Source organism: Prionailurus viverrinus, chromosome B3 (genome assembly GCF_022837055.1).
Source record: "Prionailurus viverrinus isolate Anna chromosome B3, UM_Priviv_1.0, whole genome shotgun sequence".
Lineage (NCBI taxonomy): Eukaryota > Metazoa > Chordata > Mammalia > Carnivora > Felidae > Prionailurus > Prionailurus viverrinus.
Window position 1 is genome coordinate 27,724,328 of NC_062566.1, and position 26,395 is coordinate 27,750,722.

Consider the following 26,395-nt stretch of genomic DNA (forward strand, 5'->3'; position numbering starts at 1 on the left):
CTGACTACCCCAGGGGTGTGCCTCATGGATCTGAGACCAAGAAAGGGGTCAGGTGGTGGAGGCAGAAGGGGAAAGCCACGCTTGAGGACAGCAGAGCTAGAAGAGGAGAAAGAACAACTGGGCCCACGTGCTCTGCCTGCCCCTGGTGCTGTGGGTGAGACTAGGTGCTCTACGGAGGCCGGCCCCCTCGTGTGTCCTCTCCCTACTTGAGGACATTACTCCAGCCACCCTCCCTCTCTCTTGCATCATCTGTCTTTTCACTCTCTCCCCTGATTTATTCACTCTCTTTCTTGAAGAACTACTTCTAGAACATTCCTGTCCCTTGCTTTTCATCTCCCTTCACTGGTTGCTCCTTCTAATATCCTGGGCTGGGTCGTTCTCTTCCCCTTGACCCCTTCTTGATGGGGAACACCAGGACTCAGTACCCAGAACTCTTTTCTTCGGCTCTATGCCCACTCCCTTCATCCTCTCATCTTCCAATCGCTTTAAATATTATCTATGCGATGGTAACTCTCAAATTTAAATCCCTAGCTTGGAATGTGCCCTTGAATTCTGTGTATCTGTCTGCCTTCTCAACATCTCCACTTGTCTGCAATCAAGCTTATAATTTCTACTCACCCCCACCCCTCATTATGGAAATAAAATAAAATACCCCCCCCCCAAAAAAAACCCTTTTCTCCTGCAGCCTTCCGCATCTCAGGTAACGACAACTCTGTTCTTCCAGTAGCTCAGGCCAAAAGTCTTGCAGTCATCCTTGATTTTTCTTCCTTGCAAATCCCATATTGGCGATCCTACTGTATCTACTTTCGAAATACATTCAGAACCAGATGACCCCTTTCCATCTCCACTGCTACCATCCTGGTGCAAGCCATCTTTCTCACGTGCAATAGCATCCTACTCGGTCTCTTTGCTTCCTTTTCTGTCTGTAGTTTACTTTCTACACAACAGCTAGATGGTCCTTTCAAATATGGGTAAATTTTGATTCCTCCCAGATTTCTCCAAGGTACAAGCTGAGTCCTTATGTTGGCTCACAAAGTCCTACGTGACCTGACCCTCTGCTCTTCATATGATCCCATCTGCCACTCTCCTCCTTGCTTCCTCTCCGTGCTCCCTTCCTTATTGTTCTTTGAATACACCAGGCACATTTGCCTCAGGACCTCTGCATTTGCTATTCCCCCTGACTGGGACACTCTTCCTCCAGGTGTCCATACAGCAACTTCCTTTACTTTTTTCCATATCTCTGTTCAGATGTTACCTTAACATGGCAGGCTTCCCTGACCACCCTATATAAAGTGATAGGCACCTAGCCCCCATCCCCAGTCATCTCCAACTCTTTTATTCTGCCTGATTTTCCCCCTTAAAACCTATTAACCTTCTGACTATGTTACTCGCTTACGCATTTATTTTCTGTATCCCTCCATGGAATATAATTTCCGTAAGAATCGGGACTTTCTTTTGTTCATGCTGTATATTCCACCTAGAATACTGCCTGGCACATAGTAGGTATTCAATCAAAGTTTGCCGAATAAGTGGATGGGTGAATGGAAGGACCAGTAGTTGAAGAGCACACAGATGAAATAAGGTTGCAGTGCTTTTTTCAAGATATGAGAGGCCTGAGCTTATGTGCTCATGGTAAGGGACCAAGAAAGAAAGAAGACAAGTTGCACAGGGAGAAGGGGTAGGATATATGGTACATAAAGATGTCTGAGAAAGCAAAAAGGGACAGGATTCAGAGCCTGGGGGGGAGGCATCCCTTCCTGGGGCTGGAGGGAAGGAGGCGACAATGGAGTAATAAGGATGAGAGATGGGAAATCAATGTGGCCCTCAGTTTTCTCCCACAGAACATTTGCTGAGTGCTTAAGTGGCACAGGAAGCTGGGGGCATGGTGGTCGGGGCGAGAGGGTGTGGAATAACAAACTGAAATTTCCCACAGGCTCACAGTGCTTAGGACACAAAGTCCTGCTAGAGAAAGGGGGAGGTTGTCAAATATACAGCTCTCTCTTATGATATTTGCCAAATTTTGAAGCTGTGTTGGTTGGAGGCTAAAGAGATAAGTTCAAACCTCTGAAAGGCATCAAGGAATTTCCCACAGTGTCTTATAGCCAAAGAGGTAGAAACTAACCAAACTATATCGTGATTGTCCCCTTACCTTATCTGCCTAATGAAGTAAGCGTAAAACCTATTGGGGGAAAATATCATCTTCTTCAGCTTCAATTCATGTATATACAATCTCCAGTGGACAATAAAGAATTATAAGGCATGTGAAAAGGCAGGAAAATATGATCACACATCCTCAAGACAAAAAATAATAATAGGAGAAGATCTACAGATGACCCGGATTTTGTGGTTAGCAGACAAGAAACTTTTATTTTATTTTATTTCATTTTATTTTATTTTATTTTATTTTATTTTATTTTATAGATAAGACATTTTAAATAACCATTACAAATATGTCAAAGAGGAAAATGGAAAGTTTGAAAAAAATTGTTAAAAAAGAATACTTTCAATGGAGAATTGTAACCTATAAAAATATCAAGTGGACTTGCTGAAACTACAAAATATAATATCTGTAATTACAAATTCACTGGTTGGGTTTAACAGCAATAGACAGGTGTAGTGAACTCAAATATCAATATAAATTATCCAAACTGAAGCCCACAGAGAATGAAAAGAACAGAGCACAAGAGACATGTGGAACACAATCAAAAGCTCAAACATATGTGCAATTAGAATCTTAAAGGATAGAGAGAATGAAACAGAAGTAAAATTCAGGGGATGCCTGGGTGGGTCAGTCGGTTGAGCTTCCAACTCCTGATTTTGGCTCAGGTCATGATCCCAGGGTTGTGGGATTGAGCCCATGTCGGGCTCTGCACTGAGTGTGGAACCTGCTTAAGATTCTCTTTTCCTTTCTCTGCTCCTCTCCTTTGCTCATGCTCTCTCTTTCACTAAACAAAGTTTTTTTTTAAAAAAGAAGTAAATTGGAAGATAGAAAGATCAAGAACTTTCCAAAACTGACAAAGGATATCAATGTACAGATTTAAGACACTTGTTGAAACCCAAGTAGAATAAATACCAAAAAAAAAAAAAAAAGCCACATCTAAGCACTTAATGGTCAAATAGCTGAAAAGCAAAGCAAAGTAGCAAATCTTAAAAGCATCCAGAGAATGAAGCAACAGTAAGATTTGATAATTTTGCACCAAAACTATAGAAACTAGAAGGAAATGGAATGACAAGTTTAAGGGGCTAAAAGAAAAAAAAAATACAGGACCCACAAAAGACCCCAAACAGCCAAAGCAATCCTAAAAAAGAAAAACAAAACTGGAGGCATCATGATTCCAGACTTCAAGCTATACTACAAAGCTGTAGTCATCAAGACAGTATGGTACTGGCACAAAAACAGACACATAGATCAATGGAACAGAATAGAAAATCCAGGACCCACAACTATACGGTCAACTAATCTTTGACAAAGCAGGAGAGAATATCCCATGGAGAAAAGATGGTCTCTTCAACAAATGGTGTTGGGAAAACCGGACAGAGACATGCAGAAGAATGAAAGTGGATCACTTTCTTACACCATACACAAAAATAAATTCAAAATGGATGAAAGACCTAAATGTGAGACAGGAAGCCATCAGAATCATAGAGAACACAGGCAGCAATCTCTTTGACCTTGGCCAGAGCAACTTCTTACTAGACATGTCGCTGAAGGCAAGGGAAATGAAAACAAACATAAACTATTGGGACTTCATCAAGATAAAAAGCTTCTGCACAGCGAAGGAAACAATCAACAAAATGAAAAGGTAGCCTATAGAATGGGAGAGGATATGTGTAAACAACATATCTGATAAAGGGGATATCCAAACTCTATAAAGAACTTATCAAACTTGGGGCACCTGGGTGGCTCAGCTGGGTAAGCACCCAACTTCAGTTCAGGTCATGATCTTGCAGTCTGTGAGTTCGAGCCCCACATCGGGCTCTGTGCTGATGGCTCAGAGCCTGGAGCCTGCTTCCGATTCTGTGTCTCCCTCTCTCTCTGCCCCTCCTCCACTCATGCTCTCTCTCTCTCTCTCTCAAAAATAAATAAACATTAAAAGAATAAATTAGAAACATAACATTGATTCTGAAATTTATAGGGAAGACTAGTTCACAGATAATTAAGACAACTTTGAAGAATAGCAAAGATTTTTCCTAATACATATTAACACAGTCTACAAAGCCATAGTACTAAAAATAACGTAGAACCAGAATTGAAACAAACAAGTAGGTCAATGGAACAAAAATAGATGTCATGAATTTGGAATTGGTGAAGATGGAATCATAAGTCAGAGGAGAAATAATGAATTTTATAGTTGATAATATTGAGAATATTGGGTTATTTTAAGGATTCAAATAAATTAGTTCTACATAACTCTTTAAAAAAGGGAACTCTAGATGCATTAAAAATCTGAATGTGGAAAGTATAAGATAGACATAATAGAAGAAAGTATATGATCACATCTTGTGACCTTATTTGTTCCATCAAATATTTCTGGTTTTCCTCCCAGATGCATGGTAGAGCTACATTTTCCCGTTTCCTTAAAGTTAGGCGTGGCCATTGTAGCTTGGTCAGTAGATGAAATTTCAGTGGAAGTGACAAGTATTGCTTCTAAGCAGAAGCTTAAGAATCATTGTGCAGTTTACCATATTTTCTTTCCCTTTGGCCTGATGACAAGCAATGTTAGAGATGGTAGTCACTCCATTAGCCTGCGTCTCTGAGTGGCTGTGATAAGTGGAGCCCCTGTTGACTTGCAGTGACCCAGAAATACTCCTTCGTGGTTTCAAGCCATTAAGATTTTATGGTTGTCCATCACCAAGCCTAATTTAATCTATCCTATCAGATATAGAAAGGGGGTTCCACCATAACAACATAATCTAAAATATGTGGCAATGGCTTAGGAGCTGGTCACCGGGTGGCAAGGAACCTGTGAGCAGATGTTGGAGAGATAGCATTTTATGTTATGTAGTGGCAGAATATTGGATAAAACTGTCGTCTGCAATAACTTGGAAGGTAGGTCTTATACCTAATAAACTTTTAACCCTAGAGGGAAGGAAGAGAGTAGTGAGCATTAGTTTCTATTGACTGCATTGGAAATAAGCAGAAAGTTATTGGCACATTTCCAAGCAGGAATGGAAGGAGATTGAGAGGGACCAGAAAATTGGGGTCTTGCACAGTTGGAAGAAATAACTGTTTCTCAACTCTCACAAGTAAAAGGAAAAAATGCTAAGGGCTTGGAAGGACAAGGCTGATTAAAATCTCAGCCTCTTGATGGATCATGTCAAGTCTGTAACTGTTTTATCCATCAATAAAAACCTTTGAAGGATGTCTCAGGGCAAGGGTTCAACTAAAGGTGAGGTATCAGTAATTCCTTTAAATTTGACCAAATGGCTCTAAGAGACTAAACGTGCAGTTCTTCCACAACAGCCTGATAAACTCAATACCTTACCAGGCAATTATGTAAAAAGGAAAAGGTGGGGAATAGGGTGGGAAAGGAACCTAGCATATCCAAGAAGTACATCTAGAAAATGGCTGTGGATGAGCTCTGTCACACAGAACCAATTAGAATAAAATAAATAAGAAGGCTACTAAGGTTTTAGGAAGCATTGAATGGCCAAAGAAATTATGAGCATAAATGTTCTGACTCTTTAAGTCTTAAAATGATGCTAGAGCCCCCACCATCAGTGGGCAGGAAATGTGATAATGTCTATGTTAGATTAGGCCAAAGAGGATGATGGGAAAAAAAGAAACTTCCACAAGGTACAGCCAAGGGTTATGGAGAACAAAGGACAGAGAAGCTTCTCCCAGAGCAGGGAATTGGGGCTGAAGCAAGGAACATATGCATTCCTGGGATACAGAGTGTGGATGACTGGGTGGAATGTGAAAGAAACCAGAATACGCACCCCAAAATATGCCACTTTGGCATAAGGAATGTTTTGAGCTGAAGGCAATTGAGAAAAAGCAAATACAAGAAAATCTTCCTGTCCTTCTCCTATTTGCTTAAAAGTAGGACATAAGTTTTCCCTCTCTACCAGAAAAAATGAAAGTTAATCACCAGAGGTAACTTTAGACCCTATGAGCCTGGAATCTACATATGAACTTTACGAACTAGCCCCCATTAGTTTCCCATATATTTGCCTTCCCCCATTTGTCACCCTTGGAAGCCTAAAAATGTGTGGGGGTGTTTTTGGTCCCATCATTTGTCTACAAATGTATTGTTCTTTGTTGAAGATGCTATATAAACCTGCATTGTAAGCCACCTCTTTGACTTATTTTCCTGAGTTTCTCCCATGTGTATATGAGATATAAGTGTTAATAACCTTTTCTTTATTTTTCTCTTGTTAATCTGTCTTTTGTTATAGGGGTCCCCCAGAGGGTAGAAAGAAAAAAATTTTCCTTCCCTCCAGATGTTTAGACAACTGCCTTAGGTAGGGAGGGAGTGTAGTTTTTATGAGTGGAAACAAGTTGAATACTTTTTTTGACCAGAAGCACAGACCAGTGTTGTCATTAGGGACGTTCACTAAATATTTCCAGTTCTCCTCCTTCCAGACACATAGTACGCTTGTACTTTACCATACCCTTAAAGTTCAACATGGCCCCGTCACTAGCTACAGCAATGAAATGTGAGTAGAAATAAAGTGTGTCATTGCCAGATGGAAGCTCCAGAGTCAATACACGATTAACCAAGTTTTCTTTTCCTCTGGGATAATGATTGGCAATCTCTAAGATTATGGCTGCTCCACTATCCTGGGTCCCCTAGTGGCTGAGGACTAGAACCTCTCTGACCACTAACAAGAACAAGAAATAAACATTTCTTCTTATAAGCCAACAGTGTTTTGGGTTGTCTGCTAGAACAGCATAATATAGTATATCTTGGCTAATATAACAGGTAATTTGCAGAAGGGGAAATCCAAATTGTTAACATGTAAATAGGAATAGATGCTCAAGAAATACACATTAAAGCAGCAATTAAATACTACTTCATGCCTATCAGATGGGCAAAAATTAGAAAGTAGAGGAATAGCAAATGTTGTTGAAATATATGGGGAAATAGAGATCCCTACCAAGTGCTTGTGGGAGTAGAGAGTTGGAGGTAACTGAGGTGTCCAACACCAGAGAATAAATAAATGAATGCAGTGGAGGATTATAATGGAATATCAGGATGAATTCTGAAGCATTAACTTGATGTTTATAGGACATCACAGGTACATATTTAAAACACAACATTGAAGAAAAGAAAACAAATCTCTTAGTACCATTTGTATCAGTTAAAAATGCAAACACGCATCGAGCAAAAATACATGCATCCTGTAAGAAAGGAGTTGAGATGGTGTGTGATGATGAAAAAAACAGTGATAGCAACAATGATGATGGAACAATGTACTAATGATAACTGATCACTATAAATTGAGGATTAATACCACCTAATGCACCAGAAGTCCACAAAAGCAAAGATCAATTAATGAAGATGGGCAGATGTCATTCATCTGATGGAGAAAGCAGAGTAGAGAAATCCACATCCTAAACAAACAAAAGTAGCAGAAATCTGAAACATAAGCTGGAGATGAGTTTTCTCAGAGCTTCAAGGAGTCAGCAAGGGCAGGGAGCACAAGTGGACCGTGGAGTAACTAATTAAAGGTCTGTCCTGGATCATCTGAGCTCCTCTCTCTATTTAGAGCAGCTGGCTGCAGCATTTGGCCCCAGGATAGACCCATGATTACCACTCTCTAATTAAATTGGAGAACCTGCCTAGTCAATTCTTGAGACCAGAGAATCAAATTAGGTCTGAGATAATTCTGTACATTCACAATATACATGGAGGAAAAGAAGAAAGAAAATAAGGGAATGCAGCCCCCACCCATGATTGAAATGAAACACTCACCTCTAGAATAAAGCCTTCCATTTGTTTTAACAACTGTGGTAGCTTATCTGACTGTTCTCAACCTAGAACCTTCTATCAATCCTGCAGTTAAAGAGTGAGCCCAGTTGTGGAAATGGAACTTCAATTGTTAAGATAATAAATATGAGCTATATATCAACATAGCCTTGCATTTTAAAAATGTAAATGGACAATTAAGAATCACTAGACATTAGGAAAACCAACAGCATGGAAGAGAAGAACTAAGAGGAACAAATAGGACATTCAACCCTGGAGGAAACAAAGTTAATTCAGGAAACAGAACATAAAAAAAAGTTTTTTAAGTGAATTCGAGTCCTTGTAGTTAATCAAAAGCAAACTGCATCTATAAGAAGATGCTCTTATGGGGGAACCTAGGTGGCTCAATTGGTTAAGCATCTGACTCTTGATTTCAGATCAGGTCATGATCTCATGGTCATGAAATTAAGCCCTGCATTGGGCTCTGCGTGCTGAGCACGGAACCTGCTTAGGATTCTCCCTCTCTCCCCCCCTCTGCTCCTCCCTTGCTCACACTCTCGCTCTCTCTCAAAATAAATAAATAAACAAACATTTTTTAAAAAAAGAATATGCTCCTATGAATAGAAGAACAAAAGGAAATATTGACATTTATAAAGCCAATTGCTAAATAAGATTTAAAATTAAATATTAGAGGTCAATAATGTATTTGGGCATGACTGAAGACCAATTCAAGGTGTGAATGATAAAGTCAAGGGCCTCTCTCAGGATGAAGACCATAAAAATAGAGATGCAGAATATTAGGGGAAAAAAAGATATGGAAGGTAGATCTAGAACAATGTTGTCTAATAGAACTTTTTGTGATGATAAAAGTGTTCATTCTGTGCTGTCCAATATGATAGCCATCAGCCACATGATTATTGATTGACAAGTTGAAATGTGTCTAATTCCACTGAAGAATTGAATTTTTAGTTTATTTAATTTTAATCAATTAAAGTTTAAATTTAAATAGTCACGGGATGCCTGGGTGCCTCAATCAATTAAGCACGCAACTTTGGCTCAGGTCATGATTTCACGGCTAGTGAGTTTGAGCTCTGCAATGGACTCTGTGCTGACAGCTCAGTGCCTGGAGCCTGTTCAGATTTTGTGTCTCCCTCTCTCTGCCCCTCCCCTGCTCACACCCTGTCTCTGTCTCTCTCTCTCAAAATTAAATAACATTAAAACAAAAAATAAATTAAAAAAAATTAGTGACTGGGTGACTCAGTCAATTAAGCCTCCAACTTCAGCTCAGGTCCTGATCTCACAGTTTGTGAGTTCAAGCCCCACATTGGGCTCTGTGCTGACAGCTCAGAGCCTGGAATATGCTTTAGGTTCTGCGTCTCCCTCTCTCTCTGCCCTCCCCCTGCTCATACTTTGTCTCTCTCTCTCTCTCTCTCTCTCTCTCTCTCTGTCTCAAAAATAAATAAACATTAAAAAATTAAATTTAAATAGTCCCCTGTGGCTTGTGGCTATCATATTGGACAGCACAAATAGAGAGGATCCACTGTATGCTTCCTAGGAATTCAGGAGAGACAGAAAAATAAATCCAGTCAATAAAAAATAGAAAAACTCATACAACTGAACAAAAACCAACAACCCACTTCAAAAATGGGCAGAAGACTTGAAAAGAACTTTCTGCAAAGATAATAAACAAATGGCCAATAAGCACAGGAAAAGACTTTCAATATCATTAGCCATTAAGGAAATGCAAATAAAAACAGAGTGAGATACTTCTTCACAACCATTAGGATGGCTACAGTTAAAAACAAATAAACACACAAGCCCAGAAAATAACTGGTATTAGCGAGGATGTGGAGAAATTGGAACCCTTGTGCATTGCTGATAGGAATTCAAAATGGAACACCTGCTATAGAAAATGGTTTGTCAGTTTCTCAAAAGTTAAACAAAAATTACCTGATGGTTCAGGAATTCCACTTCTAGGTACATACCCAAAAGAATTGAAAGCAAGGACTGAAATAAATTCTCGCACATTAATCTTCATAGCAGCATTACTGACAATAGCCAAAAGGTAGAAATAATCCAAATACCCATTGACAGATGAATGGAAAACAAAATGTGGTATACACATATAATGGAATATTATTCAGTCTTTAAAAAGAATGAAATTCTGATACAACATGTATGAACCTTGAAAACATTATGCTAAGTGAAAAAAAAAAACACACAAAAGGACAACTATTGTATGCTCCCACTTATATGCAGTACCCAGAAGAGGCAAATTCATAGAGACAGAAAGTAGCTTAGAGGTTAGCAGAGGCTTGGGAGTAGGAAGGAATGAGAAGTTACTATTTAATGGGCATTATGAAAATTAATAAAGGGAAACCACTAAAATGGAATCGGAAGGCTGGTAGGGGGAGCTCTCATGTCCTATCATTCATCATCAATTACAAATCCAAGAGGAAGAAATGGACTTTGCACCTCCGTACTCCTTTACTATCCAGGCAGGAGGGAAAAGGCTACCCTCCTCTCCCCCTAGCAACAGCCCAGCCAATGAGAGACAATTACTACTCAGCCAATGAGAAGCCACTATGCTTCCAAATCCTAGTTTACTTCACTGGACTTTTTGTTTATAACACTCCTCCCAACTTCTCCCTTTCCTCTATAAAAGAGCAGTTTCTCTCCTTTGTTCTCCAGACTTACCCATGGTTTTTGCTGTAGCTTGTTGGTCCCAGATTGCAAGTCTCTGCTATTCCCGAATAGACCCATTTTTGCTGGTAAAATGAACTGGCAGTTTTATTTTTAAGGTTAACTAACAGTACAGTTTATGTTCAGGATGGTGAAAAATTCCAGAAATAGATGGTGGTGATGGTTGCACAACATTGAATATTCTTAAATGCCACTGAATTGCATACTTAAAAATGGTTAAAATGGAAAATTTTACATTATGCATATTTTACCACAAGAGAACGCTTTAATAGAAAAACCACAAATAAGGAAAAGAAAGGGGTTAAAATGAAAGCTAAAGAAAGTGGAAGGCACAGCAGGAGGAGGAGCTTAGAGCCCTTGGGCCCTGCAGAGCCAGGCAGCAGCAGCACCGGGCGTAGGTGGCCATGGGGAAGCATTACTTCTGTGACTACCGCAACCACTCCTTCCAGGACAAGCTCCACATCCACAAGAAACACCTGAATGGGCTGCAGCACCTCAAAGCCAAGAACGTCTGGTATGACCTGTTCTAAGAAGCGTCTGCCATCTTGTTAGATGAACAGAACAAGCGGCCCAGCGGGAAGTTTCTACTGACAGGCCAGTGTGACTTGGGCTCCAAATGCAGATTTCCCCACATGTCACAGACAGACCTGCAGGGGCAGAGTATCCAGGTGGAGAAAGAGAGGTGGGCCAGGAAGTGGCCACTAAATGTCCTCAAGCTCCCTGAGGGCCATCTAGAAGACTGGTTGGAAAAGAGCCAATCCGCTGAGCTCAGCCCCAAGCAGCAAGGACGAACCCATAAGAACCACCATCTTCCACTGTCCTGGAGGCTAGCCACCAGTCCAAGAGCTGTCTGCATTCCTGTGGGCAGCCCCACCCAGGGGGTGGTCCCTGAAGCCCAGAGTCCACTGAGACTGAGGGCTGTCTCCCCACCTGCCTCCCTCTTGTCAGCTTCTGGGTTAGTCACAATAAAGAGAAGGGCTTGTTCTGGGGACACCAAGGCCTCCTGCTGCACCCCATGGAGCCTCTGAAACCATCAGCTTGGCTTGGCCTGACTGAGCCCCCACAGTCTCCCTACCAGGTGTAGCCCTGGTCCTAGCTCTGTTCCAGGCAGCTTCCCCCTCCCTCCCTCATGGGACATCTTGAGAAGATGGGTGAGAAACTTTCTTCTGGATGTTTATAAAGAAAGTTTGTCAAGAAAAAGAAAGGAAAGAAAGAAAGAAAGAAAGAAAGAAAGAAAGAAATGAAGGAAGGAAGGAAGGAAAGGAAAGGTGATTGTAGGGGTAATAAGAAATTAATAGATCCAATTTCTCATGAATAAATTTAAAAGAGTGGGTAAGATTCCCTAGTAAATACATATAGTACCAAAACTGGCTCAAGAAGAGCAGAAAAACTGGACAAATAGATAACAGTGAAAAAGAAGTCAAAGAGAGGCGCCTGGGTGGCTGAGTCGGTTGAGTGTCCAACTTCGGCTCAGGTCATCATCTTGCAGTTTATGAGTTCGGGCCCCTCGTTGGGCTCCGTGCTGACAGCTCGGAGCCTGCAGCCTGCTTCGAATTCTGTGTCTCCCTCTCTCTCTGTCCCTCCCCTGCTCATACTCTCTGTCTCTCAAAAATAAATAAATGTTAAAAAAAAAAAAAAAAAGAAGTCGAAGAGCTACCTTCCCTTCTGTTGCCCTGCCTTTCCCCTCCAAATCCCAGGCCTGTAGGTTTATGTATGCAAGTACCTTAGAATTATCTGAGTACATTTTAAAATACATATATAGATTTCCTGGCTTCCCAGACTCAATGAACTAGAGTCTCCAAAGTTTGCCCTGACAATCTATTTTTTCCATTAAGATTTTGTTTTCAAATGTTATGTATGGTGGTTGTGTAAAAAAAGAAAAAAAAATCCAACAATAAAGAAGTGCATAAAATAAAAATGAAGTCCCCCCATTTCTCTCCCACTCCTTCTGAGTTAACAAATGTTATCAATTTATGTATATTATTTCATATTTTTCTTTTATTGGTACAAAAATTAATGGAATCTATACGGGGCGCCTGGGTGGCTCAGTCAGTTAAGTGTCCAACTTTGGCTTGGGTCATGATCTCACAGTTCATGGGTTTGAGCCCCGTGTCGGGCTCTGTGCTGACAGCTCAGAGCCTGGAGCCTTCTTCAGATTCTGTGTCTCCCTCTTTCTCTACCCCTCCCCGGCTCGCACTCTGTCTCACTCTCTCTCAAAAATAAATAGTAAACATTAAAAAAGTTTTTTTTTTTTTTAAATATAGTCACGGTATATGCAGTAGCCCTTGGACCAATGTTTGGGTGAATTTAAATTAGCCCAAAGCGTGGAAAAACCTGGAATGTCAGCCAACCATTCTTTAAAGCTACTGTAGCCCTGAACCCAAAACCAAGAAAGATCACATGGAGAAAAGAACAACTATCAGAACAACCTCATTTATGAACACAGATGGAAAATTAGAAATAAAATACTAGCAAAGATTGTGGTTAAGCACACACATCTGACTATTCCTTCTCCTAAAACTCCAATAACGTGATAGAGTAAAATAACCTAATACAGCAAAGAGAATGATGATGGACCATCACCAAGCAAGAGACTTCCTAAGCTTTCTGGAAAACAGTAAGTAGAGAGAATTGATGGATGAGACATGGAGTGAGCCCACCGTCCAGAATAAGTGAAGAAAGGGGCCTTTAGCTGAGGAGGGAGCTGGAATGCCCAGCAGAGCCCAAGAGTTGGTAGGGGAGGACAGTAGAGATACAAAGAGATCTAAAAGGAAGCTAAGTGGAAGTCTTTCTATAAACAACTTCCCAAGAGGCCATTCTTGGACCATCCCGCCCCTGCTATCAGCACTCAGGCAGAGCTCACCAGAGAGGATCAACCACAGAGAACAAAGGTTGCCAGGTGGGTAATAATCTCAGAATAGGTCTTCTCCTTTAAAAAAAAAAAAAAGTTTATTTTGAGAGAGAGAGAGAGAGAGAGAGAGAGAGAGAGAGGGAAAGAGAGAGAGAGAGAATGTGTAGGGGGAAGGGGCAGGGAGAAAATCCCAAGCAAGCTCTGCACTGTCAACACAGAGCCCTACATGGGGCTCAAACTCAAGAACCATGAGATGATGACCTGAGCCAAATTCAAGAGTCCAGATGCTTAACCAACTGAACCACTCAGGTGCCCTAAGATTTTCTCCTTTTGAGGCATCTCTTCCTTTCCCTCCCTCTAATTCTGGAAGTCAGCTCCAAGCCCTGTCTTGGCATAATAACAAACCTCTGGAGCCTCTGAGCAGCTTTTCCCTTCAGAGAGATACTGAATGAGGAAACAGATCTAGACTTATACAGTACACAGGAAACTCATACCAGCTACACAGAAATACCAACATGGTTTTTCTCTCTTAAATATAGAAAAGCAAATATAGATCACCGCACACACAAATAGAAGAAAAAGATCAGGATTTTTAAAATCTGGCCTAAAAGGAATAAGGAATTCAGAGAACAGAAAACCTTTAAAAACTACCTATTCAGAGAGATTTTTAAAAGATAATATATCCATAAAAGAATTAACAGATTGCTCTGATAAAGTAACAATCACAGAATAAGAAATTGCTCTTAGAATTTTAAATATAATCGCTGAGGTTAGAAATATAATAGAAGAATTGGCGAATAAAGAAAATATCTTAGGACACAGAACAAAAAGCAAAAGGCCTGGGAAATATGAGAGAAAAAGGTAAGACAAAGAAAATTGATCCAGAAAGTCAAACATTCAGAAAGGGAGGAAAAAAACATGGAGGGTCAGAATTTATCCCAAGTAGTGAACAGACAGTAGTTTTCTAACTGAAAGATTCCAGCAAGTATTAAACATAATAAATGGAAAAGACCCACACCTCAACATACCCTTATAAATTTTGGAACACCAAAAACAAGTGCCATTTCCAAAACTTCCAAAGAAAAACCCTTTTATTGAAGTATAGTTATCATACATGTTATGTCAATTTCAAGCACACGCTATAATGACTAAATAATTCTACACATTACTCAGTGTTCATCACGATAAGTGTAGTCACCTTCTGTCACCAACGTCAGTACCATTGTTATTTGACTATTTTCTCTATGCTGTATTTTCATCTCTGTGACTTATTTATTTTGTAACAGGAAGTTTGTACCTCTTAATCCCCTTTTTGTACTGCACCCAACCTCTCACTCACCTCTTCAACAATTTATTCTCTGTATTTAGGATTCTGGGGTTTTTTGTCCCTTTGTTCCTTCATTCTGTTTCTTAATTTCATATATGAATGAAACCTTATGGTATTTGTTTTTCTCTGCTGACGTATTTCACTTAGCATAATATCCTTTAGGTCCAACCATGTTGCAAATGGCAAGATCTCTTTTTTATGGCTGAGTAATATTCCATTGTGTACATATACCACATCTGCTTTATCCGTTCATCTGTTGATGAACACTTGGGCTGCTTCCATATCTTGGCTATTGTAAATAATGTTGCAATGATGTGAGAGTGCATATATCCTTTTCAAATTACTCTTTTAGTTTTCTTTGGGTAAATACTCAGTAGTGGAATTACTGAATCATATGATATTTTTATTTTTCACTTTTTGAAGAAACTCCATACTGTTTTCCATAGTTGTTGCACCAGTGTTCATTCCCACCAAGAGTGCACAAGGTTTCCTTTTTTCCACATCACACCAACACTTGTTATTTCTTGCTTTCTTTTGGATTCTAGCCATACTGACAGGCGTAAGGTGATATCTTATTGTGGTTTTGGTTCACATTCCCCTGATGATTAGAGATGTTGAGTATCTTTGCATTTGTCTGTTGGCCACCTGTATGTCTTCTTTGGAAAAATGCCCATTTTTAATCAGATTATTATTATTATTATTATAATTTGTTGTTGAGTTGTGTAAGTTCTTTATATATTTTGGATACTAACCCCTTTCAGATACATCATTTGCAAATATCTTCTCCCATTCAGTAGGCTGCTTTTTTGTTTTGTTGATCATTTCCTTTGCTGTGCAAAAGCTTTTTATTTTAGTGTAGTCCTAATAGTTTAATTTTGCTTTTTTTCCCTTGCCTGAGGAGACATATCTAGCAAAATGTTTCTATGGCCGATGTCAAAGAAATTACTGCCTGTGTTTTCTTCTGGGACTTTTATGGTTTCAGGTCTCACATGTAGGCGCTTAATCTATTTTGAGTTTATTTTGTATATGGTGTAAAAAAGTGGTCCAGTTTCATTCTTTTCATGTAGCTGTCCAGTTTCCCAACACCATTTATTGAAGAGACTATCTTTTTCCCATTGCATATTCTTGTCTCCTTTGTCGTAGATGAATTGACTATAAAAGAGTGGGTGTATTTCTGGGTTCTCCATTCTGTTCCATTAATACCTATGTGTTTATTTTTGTGCCAGCACCATACTGTTTTGATTATGATACCTTTGTAGTATATCTTTAAAATCTGGGAGTGTGATACTTTCAGCTTTGTTCTTCATTCTCAAGATTACTTCGGGGTCTTTTAATTGTTTTATTTCTGTGAAAAATGCTGTTAGTATTTTGTTAGGGATCACATTAAATCTGTAGATTGCTGGGGCGCCTGGGTGGCTCAGTCGGTTGGGCGGCCGACTTCAGCTCAGGTCAAGATCTCGCGGTCCGTGAGTTCGAGCCCTGCGTCAGGCTCTGTGGGGACAGCTCGGAGCCTGGAGCCTGTTTCGGATTCTGTGTCTCCCTCTCTCTCTCTGACCCTCCCCCGTTCATGCTCTGTCTCTCTCTATCTCAAAAATAAATAAATGTAAAAAAAAAATCTGTAGTTTGCTTTGTGTAATGTAGACATATTTGACAATATTAAAATTTTGACAATATTAATTCTTCTAATCCATGAGCATGGAATATCTTCTACTATTTGTGTCATTTTTAATTTCTTTCATCAGTGTTTTATAGTTTTCAGGTTTTTCACCCCTTTGGTTAAATTTATTCCTAGGTATTTTATTCTCCTTGATGCACTCATAAATTAGATTTTTTAAATTATTTATTTATCTAATTTAATTTATTTATTTGAGAGAGAGAGAGAGAGAGAGAGAGAGCGCGCAAGCAGGGGAGAGGGAATAAGCTCCACACTCAGCATGGATCCCACAACCCTGGGATCATGACCCAAGCCAAAATCAAGAGTCAGATGCTCAACCAACTGAGCTACCCCAGGTACCCCAGGATTTTTTTCTTAGTTTCTCTTTCTGCTACTTCATTATTAGTATATAGAGGTATATTAATTTTTTATGCTGTGACATTTTTTTAATCAGTTCTAACAGTTTTTTGATGGAGTCTTTAGGGTTTTGTCTACATAGTATCTATATTTAGTATATTATCTATATATAGTATCGTGTCATCTGAAATAGTGGGAGTTTTACCTCTTCCTTATCAATTTGAATGTCTTTTATTTCTTTTTCTTATCTGATTGCTGTGGCTAGGGCTTCCAGTAATATGTTGAATAAAAGTGATGAGAATGGACATCCTAGTCTTTTTCCTGATCTTAGAGAAAAAGCTCAGTTTTTTATTACTGGGTATGATGTTAGCTGTGGGCTTTTCATATTTCGCCTTTAATAGGTTGCAGTATATTCCCTCAAAACCTAATTTGTTGAGAGTTTTTATCACGAATGGACATTGTACTTTGTCAAATGCTTTTTCTGCATCTATTGAAATGATTTTTGGGGCGCCTGGGTGGCGCAGTCGATTAAGCGTCCGACTTCAGCCAGGTCACGATCTCGCGGTCCGTGAGTTCGAGCCCCGCATCAGGCTCTGGGCTGATGGCTCGGAGCCTGGAGCCTGTTTCCGATTCTGTGTCTCCCTCTCTCTCTGACCCTCCCCCGTTCATGCTCTGTCTCTCTCTGTCCCAAAAATAAATAAACGTTGAAAAAAAAAATTTAAAAAGAAATGATTTTTGTCCTTTCTCTTGTTAATATGATGTATCACATGGATTGATTTGTGAATGTTGAATCACCCTTGTATCTCTGGAATAAATCCACTTGATGGTGGCAAATGACTTTTTTAAAACTGTATTGTTGAATTCAGTTTGCTAATATTTTGTTGAGGAATTTTGTATCTATGTTCATCAGAGATATTGGTCTGTAGTTATCTTTTTCTGTAGTGTCTTTGTCTGATTTTGGTATCAGAGTAATGCTGGTAAGTAAGGCCTCATAGAACAAATTTGGACCACAATTTCCCACCTGACTGCAAGATGTTCACTTCAGACCTAAAGGCAATTTAGGACCACTGCTTTCCTTCCTCTTCTATTTTTTTTTTTTTTTTTTGGAATAGTTTGAGAAGAATAGGTATTATCCCTCTTTAAATGTTTGGTAGAATTCACCTGTGAATCCATCTGGTCCTGGACTTTTGTTGGGAGTTTTTAAAAATTACTGATTCAATTTCATTATTAGAAATTAATCTGCTCAAATTTTCTATTTCTTCCTGATTCACTTTTTGTAGTTTATATGTTTCTGGGTATTTATCCATTTCTTCTAAGTCTTCCAACTTGTTGGTATGTAATTTTTCATAATATTCTCATAATCTTCTGTATTTCCATGGTATCAGTTGTCATTTACCCTCCTTCATTTATGACTTTATTTATTTGCATCCTCTAATATTTATTTATTTATTTATTTATTTATTTATTTATTTATTTATTGATGTGTTTATTTTTGAAGGAGAGAGAGACAGAGCATGAGCAGAGAATGGGCAGAGAAAGAGGGAGACAGAATCTGAAGCAGGCTTCAGGCTCTGAGCTGTCAGCACAGAGCCCGACACAGGGCTCAAACCCATGAGCTGTGAGATTTTGACCTGAACCAAAGTCAGATGCTTAACTGATTGAGCCACTCAGGCACCCCTCGAATCCTCTATTTTTTTTCCTTGATGAGTCTGTCTAAAGATTTATCAATTTTGGTGATCTCTTCAAAGAACCAGCTCCTGGTTTTAGTAGTCTTTTCTTGTTTTAGCTTCTGTTGCATTTATTTTTCTCTAATCTTTATTATTTCCTTCTTCTATGGGCTTTGAGTTTTATTTTTTCTTCATTTTCTTGTTCCTTAAGGAGTAAGGTCAGGTTGTTTGTTTGAGATTTTTCTTTTTTCTTGAAGCACACTTATGTTGCTATAAACTTCCCTCTTGGAACTGCTTTTACTGCATCCCAATGATTTTGGACCATTGTGTTTTTTTGTTTTTGTTTTTGTTTTTAAATTTTGTTAATTTTTTTTTATTTCTTTTTGAGACAGAGAGAGACAGAGCATGAGCAGGGGAGGGTCAGAGAGAGAGGGAGACACAGAATCTGAAGCAGACTCCAGGCTCTGAGCTGTCAGCACAGAGCCCAATGCAGGGCTCAAACTCATGACCGTGAGATCATGACCTGAGCCGAAGTCAGACGCTCAACCGACTGAGCCACCCAGGTGCCCCATGGACCATTGTGTTTTTAATTTTCATTTGTCTCGTGTATTTTTTAATTTCCTCTGTGATTTTTTTGGATAACCCATTCATTGTTTAGTAACCTGTTATTTAGCCTCAATGTATTTGTATTCTTTCTAGATTTTTTATTGTGATTGATTTCTAATTCTGTACATTGTGATTAGAAAAGATGCATGATATGACTTCAATATTCTTGAATTTATTGATATTTATTTATTTTATTTGTGTGTGTGGGGGGGCCTAACATGTGATCTACTCTGGAGAATGTTCCATGTGCATTTGAAAAGAATATGTACTCCTCTGGTTATTGGAAGGAATGTTCTATATATATCTGTTAGGCCCATCTTGTCTCTATCCATTGTTGCAAGTAGGTTGTTAAATTTCCTATTATTACTGTATTATTTATTGTGTTGTTAACTTCTTCTTTTAAGTCTTTTAATACTTGCTTTATGTATTTAAGTACTCCCATGTTGAGTGCATAGATATTTGCAATTGCTATATCCTTTGGATTATTACCTTAGCGTTATAGAGTGTCCTTGTTTCTTGCTATAATTTTTGCTTAAAGTGTACCTTATCTTTTATAGTATTTCTTTTTTTTTTTTTTTAATGTGTATTTATTTTTGAGACAGAGAGAGACAGAGCATGAACGGGGGAGGGTCAGAGAGAGAGGGAGACACAGAATCCGAAACAGGCTCCGGGCTCTGAGCTGTCAGCAAAGAGCCCGACGCGGGCTCGAACTCACGGACCGTGAGATCATGACCTGAGCCGAAGTCGGATGCTCAACCAACTGAGCCACCCAGGCGTCCCTCTCATATAGTATTTCTATCCCAGCTTTCTTTTTCTTCTATTTGTATGTTAAATGTTTTTCCATCCCTTCACTTTCAATATGCATGCCTTTAGGTCTGAAGTGAGCCTCTTATAGGCAGCATATAGATGGGTCTTGCTTTTTTATCCATTCAGTCATCCTATGGTTTTTTGATTGAAGCATTTATTCCATTTGCATTTAAGAAATTATTGATAGGCATATACTTATTGCCATTTTGTTATTTGTTTTACAGTTCTTTCTTCTTCTGTTGTTCTCTTCCATTGTGGTTTGATGGCTTTCTATATTGTTATGCTTGTATTCCTTTCTTTGTGTGTGTGTATATCTATTACAGGTTTTTGATTCATACATTAAGTTTATATATAACAGCTTACGCTTATAGCCATCTAGTTGATGGTCACTTAAGGTTGAACATATTCTAAAGGCACTAGATTTTACTCCCCCCACCACGTTTTATCTGTCTGATGTCATATTTTACATCCTTTTATTTTGTGAATCACTTGACTGATTTTTGTCAATGCAATTGATTTTACTGCTTCTGTGTTTTAACCTCCATACTGTTTTTTGTTTGTTTGTTTGTTTGTTTTTTTGTATTTAAAATTTTTTATTTTAAAGAAAGAGAGAGAAAGAGAGTGTGTGAGCAGAGGAGAGGGGCAGAGAGAGATAGAGAGAACCCCAAGCAGGCTCCATTCTCAGTACGGAGCCCAACATGGGTCTTGATCCCATGACCCAGGGATCATAACCTGAGCTGAAATCAAGAGTTGGACTCTCAACTGACTGACCCACCTAGGTGCTGCTCCATACTGGTTTTATAAGTGATTAATCTATTACTTTTATTATATGTTTGCATTTACCTGTGACATTTTTTCCTTTCATAATTTCCTTACTTCTAGTTATGGCCTTTTTTCCTCCCCACTCAAAGAATTCCTTTCAATGTTTCTTACAAGACTAGTTTACTAGTGGGGCACCTGGGTGGCTCAGTCGGTCAGGGGTCCGACTTTGGCTCAGGTCATAATTTCTCAGTTCAGGAGTTCAAGCCCCATGTTGGGCTCTGTGCCGACAGCTCAGAGCCTGGAGACTGCTTTGGATTCTGTGTCTCCCTCTCTCTCTCTGTCCCTCCCTCCCTGACTTGAGCTGTCTCTTTGTCTCAGAAATAAACATTAAAAAAAAAAACAAAACTAGTTTGGTAGTGATAAACTCCTCTAACTTTTGTTTGTCTGGGAAACTCTTTATCTCTCCTATTCTAAATGATAACCTTGCCAGATAGAGTATTCTGCTTTTCTTTCTATCTTTTTTTTTTTTTTTTTGCTGGTTTTTCCTTTCAGCACTTTGAATATATCATGCCATTCCCTTCTGGCCTGCAAAATTTCTGCTGAAAAAAACAGCAGATAGCCTCTTATGGGGTTTTCCTTGTATGTAACTCTTTTCCTGCTTTTAAAATTCTCTTTTTTTTTCACTACTTTTTGCCATTTCAATTATTGTATGACTTGATGTGGACCTCTTTGGGTTAATTTTGGTGGGAGCTCGCTGTACTTCCTGGATCTGGATGTCTGTTTCTTTTCCCAGATTAGAGAATTTTTTCAGTTGTTATTTCTTCAAACAAATTTTATGCCCCCTTTTCTCTCTATTCTTCCTCTGGTATCCCTATAATGTGAATGCTATTGTGCTTGATAATGTTGCTGAGTTCTCTCTCTCTCTCTTTTTTTTTTTTTTTTTTTAACGTTTACTTATTTTTGAGACAGACAGAGACAGAGCATGAACGGGGGAGGGTCAGAGAGAGAGAGAGGGAGACACAGAATCCGAAACAGGCTCCAGGCTCTGAGCTGTCAGCACAGAGCCCGATGCAGGGTTTAAACTCACGAACCGCGAGATCATGACCTGAGCCGAAGTCGGACACTCGACCGACTGAGCCACCCAGGCGCCCCATGTGGCTGACTTCTTTTAACCTATTCTTACTTTTTATTATTATTTTCCAAAGATTTTTTTTTTTTAAAAAGCCACTTACATTGGTGGAAAGTCAAGTTAATAGTGGACTTTGCATCAGTAACATTACACTCTAAAAGAAAATGAAGCGACGTTTCAAAAGTTCTGAGGGAAAATTATTTTCAAGTTAGAACTGTATACTCACTCATACTGTGGAACTATCAGTCAAGTATGAAAACAAAATAAAGACATTTTAGATATGCAAAGACTAAGAAAGAACATTAACCTCCTATATACTTTTTAGGAGGTAGAATCTTGAGGATATAATGAAATAAAATGCAGGTAAAAACCATGGAAGAGGAAGATGTTGGATTCTTGATGTATTTTCTAAAAAATACAACTAATGGCAGCTTAAATAAATATGGGTTTTTTTTCCACATAAAAAGTCTGGTGGGGGCATTTAATGGCTGCTTTAGGAGCTCCTGGGTGTCATTAGGTTCTACACTCCTTTTTTAGTTCTACCAACTCTGACATTTGATCTTCATCTTCCCTGTAACAAGATGGCTGCAGTAACTCCAAACATCACATCTCCATTCCCATGGAGAAGAAGGAAGAAGCAAATGTAAAAGCCAAATCTATTCCCATCAAAAATATTTTCCTGAGGACCCACTCAGAAATTTTCATTTATATCTCATTAGCTAGAATTAAATGGATCATATGGCCAGCCACCCCTAGCTGAAAAAGAACCTAAAGAGAAAAAGCATTTTTTTTTTTTTAGGCTGGCTTAGAAAAGCATTTTTAAGGTATATTCCCCTTCCTTTCCTAAAGAAAAAAAAAAGTGAGGTTCTCATAGTAATAAAAAAAAAAGGAGAAAAATTATTGGGCAGTCAGCCAACAATGCTTACCACATAAAACATAATTTTGGCTCTACAAAGCAAGAAGGGCTTAAGCAGTAAGGAAAAAGAAAATCCAGATGTAGTGATTCCAGAATTAGTTGATTCATTAACTCTGTGACACCACCTGGAGGCTAGATTCTTTTCGTAACTCTGCTCTGCCATTTCTTAGTGTTGGCTTCAGCTTCAAGCTGATAGCAAGATGGCTGTCACAATTTCAGTGTGAAATCTACACATGGCACGTCCAGAGAAGAAAAAAGACTGTTTTCTGTATTTTTTCCCCTCAAAGAAACAAGAAAATCTTTCCCAGAAGCCCCTTCGCTAATTTATCCTCGTGTCTTATTAGCCACAATTGAGTCACATTTCTGAGCCAATCACTAGCAAAGTGAATGGGATCATCATTGTTGACCTAGACTAATCATCTCAGTGGAATGTGAATGAAGGAATCAAGCAGTGTTCACTACAATACTTCCTATTGTGCTCACCAGGGGAAAGAAGTCTCACTAAGACCACATTGTTACAGATCTAGAAGCCAATCATTTCATATTAGGATAACATACCAGAAGGATCCAACAAGAATGTCTTTCAGAGGAAGCATAGAATAGATTTCAAGCAAAAGTAGTAGGAAAGAATCTGAAAGAGCTTAGTGGTATGGTCATATTAGTTTTCTCGACAACAGAGGAAGATAATTAGAAATTCTAGGGAAGAACGTGTACAAAAAAAGTCATCATTCAAATGGGAAGCAAAAGAGAACCCATTTGACCTGGGTCTCTTTCAAGTATCACAGGTTCGTATCAGTGATCTTGTAAAGAAGGAAATGTGAGTTGATCACACAGCACAGGACTGCAATCACTGAAACAAGGGAAACAAACGTGTGAGTCCTAAAATTGCCCCAGCTCGGGGCACCTGGGTGGCTCTGTGGGTTAACTGACTTTAGCTCAGGTCATGATCTCAGGGTTTATGAGTTCAAGCCCCACATCAGGCTTCACAGAGACTGCTTGAGATTCTTTTTCTTTCTCAAAATTTCTCAAACAGAATCAGTGTATCTAAGTTGAGGAGACAGAGATTGGAATTTGGAGAGACAGGTGGCTAGAATCTGTGAGGCACCATCTTGGAAGGGAGGCAGCTACACACACAGAAAGCTCTGGAGATCTGCAGAAGGATCCTAGAGACGAATCTTTGGCTGAATGATGATCTGAACATGTTAGTGGTGAAACTCCAGGAGGCTGGGGAAGGAACCACTAGAAAGCAGTAGGTCAAACAATTCCTGGAACTCATACTCAGTTGGGACTGGTTTTTGTTCCCAACAGCCAGAGTGAAGAGACTTTGTAATATATGGGACATCCTAAGAAGGGAGAACCCCAATACAGGGCCTAATTAAACCAAGAGATGTTGCTCTCATGTCATAATAACATGGAAAAGCAAGCCTCAAAATGATCAAACTGATCCACATTAACTTAACTGGGTGCCAAAACAAAGCCCCACACTCTTTAAAGAAATACAGCAAGATGCAACATAAAACGAGGTAAATTTTACCATGTAGAGCATGCATAAAAAACCACCAGGCATGTATATAAGCAAGGAAAATATGGCACATAGCTGAGTGAAAAACTGATCAACAGAAACAAACCCAGAAGCAACAGAGTAGCTATTTTATATACACTCAAAATTGAAAGGAAAACATAAAAATAATGAGGAGACAAATTAAAGATATAAAAAGGCCCAAATGGAATTTTTAAAGATAAAAAACAACGATCTGAGGTGAAATTTATATAGGATTGGATTAAGAGCAGATTAAACCCTGCAGTGAAAAAGAGACCAGTGAATGTAAAGACATGGCAAACAAAAACTCCAAAATGAAGCACACAGAGGAAAAAAAAAAAAAAAGACTAAAAAAATTAGAACTTAGTGATCCTATGAGATACTTAAAAAAAATTTTTTTTGGGGGGGGGGGCGCCTGGGTGGCGCAGTCGGTTAAGCGTCCGACTTCAGCCAGGTCACCATCTCGCGGTCCGCGAGTTCCAGCCCCGCGTCGGGCTCTGGGCTGATGGCTCAGAGCCTGGAGCCTGTTTCCGATTCTGTGTCTCCCTCTCTCTCTGCCCCTCCCCCGTTCATGCTCTGTCTCTCTCTGTCTCAAAATTAAACATTAAAAAAAAATTTTTTTTTAATTTTTTTTTTCAACGTTTATTTATTTTTGGGACAGAGAGAGACAGAGCATGAACGGGGGAGGGGCAGAGAGAGAGGGAGACACAGAATCGGAAACAGGCTCCAGGCTCTGAGCCATCAGCCCAGAGCCCGACGCGGGGCTGGAACTCGCGGACCGCGAGATGGTGACCTGGCTGAAGTCGGACGCTTAACCGACTGCGCCACCCAGGCGCCCCCCCCCCCCAAAAAAAATTTTTTTTAACGTTTATTCATTTTTGAGAGACAGAATAGAGTGAGTGGGGGAGGGTCAGAGAGAGAGAGGGAGACACAGAATCCCAAGCAGGCTCCAGGCTCCGAGCTGTCAGCACAGAGCCTGACTGGGGGCTCCAACCCACCGACCCCAGATGATGACCTGAGCCTAAGTCAGACACTCAACTGACTGAGCCACCCAGGCACTGACCCCACCCATGAGACACTTTTACGTGATTTAAAATAAGTATTATCTGAGTTGCAGAAGAGGAGGAGGACAGAAACATATTAGAAGAAATAATAGCTAAAAGTTTTCCAAATCCAATGAAATTCAATGAAAGCTATACATCTACAGATCCAAGAAGCTCAATGAAGTCCAAGTAGATGAAACAGAAAGCAAAAAACTTCAAAATGTATTATAATCAAATTTCTGGAAACACAGTGATAAAGAGAAAAATTTAATAGCTGCCAGAAAAAAAAAAAAAAGACACATGTGTTCAAAGGAACAAAGGCAAGAACTACAGTAGACCTCTGACCAGAAACTATGTAAACCAGAAGATATGCAATGGGATCTTTGAAGAATTGGGGGAAAAAATCATCTGTCAACTTGGAATTGGAATTCTTTTTTTTTTTTTTTTAATGTTTATTTATTTTTGAGAGAGAGAGAGAGAGAGCTCGTGTAAGCGGAGGAGGATCAGAGAGAGAGGGAGACACAGAATCCTAAGGAGACTCCAGGCTCTGAGCTGTCAGCACAGAGCCTGACGTGGGGCTCAAACTCCTGAACTGTGAGATCATGACCTGAGCTGAAGTCAGATGCTTAACTGACTGAGCCACTCAGATGCCCCTGGCAGGGTTTTAATCTATTTTATTACTATTTGTTTTCTATTTGACCCATTTTTTCCTTGTTAATTGTTTATCTTTCTTGCCTTCTTTTGGACTAATTGAATATATTTTAAGATTCCGTTTTATTTTCACCATTTCTTATTAATTCTATCTCTTTTAGTTTTTACAAGTTGCTCTACTAAATCTTTCATGGATCACAGTTTTCCTCCAAACAATATTATATCACTTCATACAAAGTGTAAGAACCTTGAAACAGTATACTCTCCTTTCCCCACTCATGCCTTTTTTTTATTGTCATACATTTTACATTCTACATAATAAACCTCATAATACATTGCTATTATTTCTGTTTTAAACAGTCAATTATCTTTCAAAATATTTTATTTTTTCTTTAATTTTTTTTTTGACGTTTATTTATTTTTGAGACAGAGAGAGACAGAGCATGAACGGGGGAGGGGCAGAGAGAGA

At 39.2% G+C, this 26,395-nt stretch overlaps 1 pseudogene; it reads left to right on the forward strand.

Annotated features, from left to right (window-relative positions):
* Window positions 1-11,020: 11,020 nt before the first annotated feature.
* On the forward strand, window positions 11,021-11,525 carry LOC125168028 (zinc finger matrin-type protein 5-like; annotated as a pseudogene).
* Window positions 11,526-26,395: the final 14,870 nt, after the last annotated feature.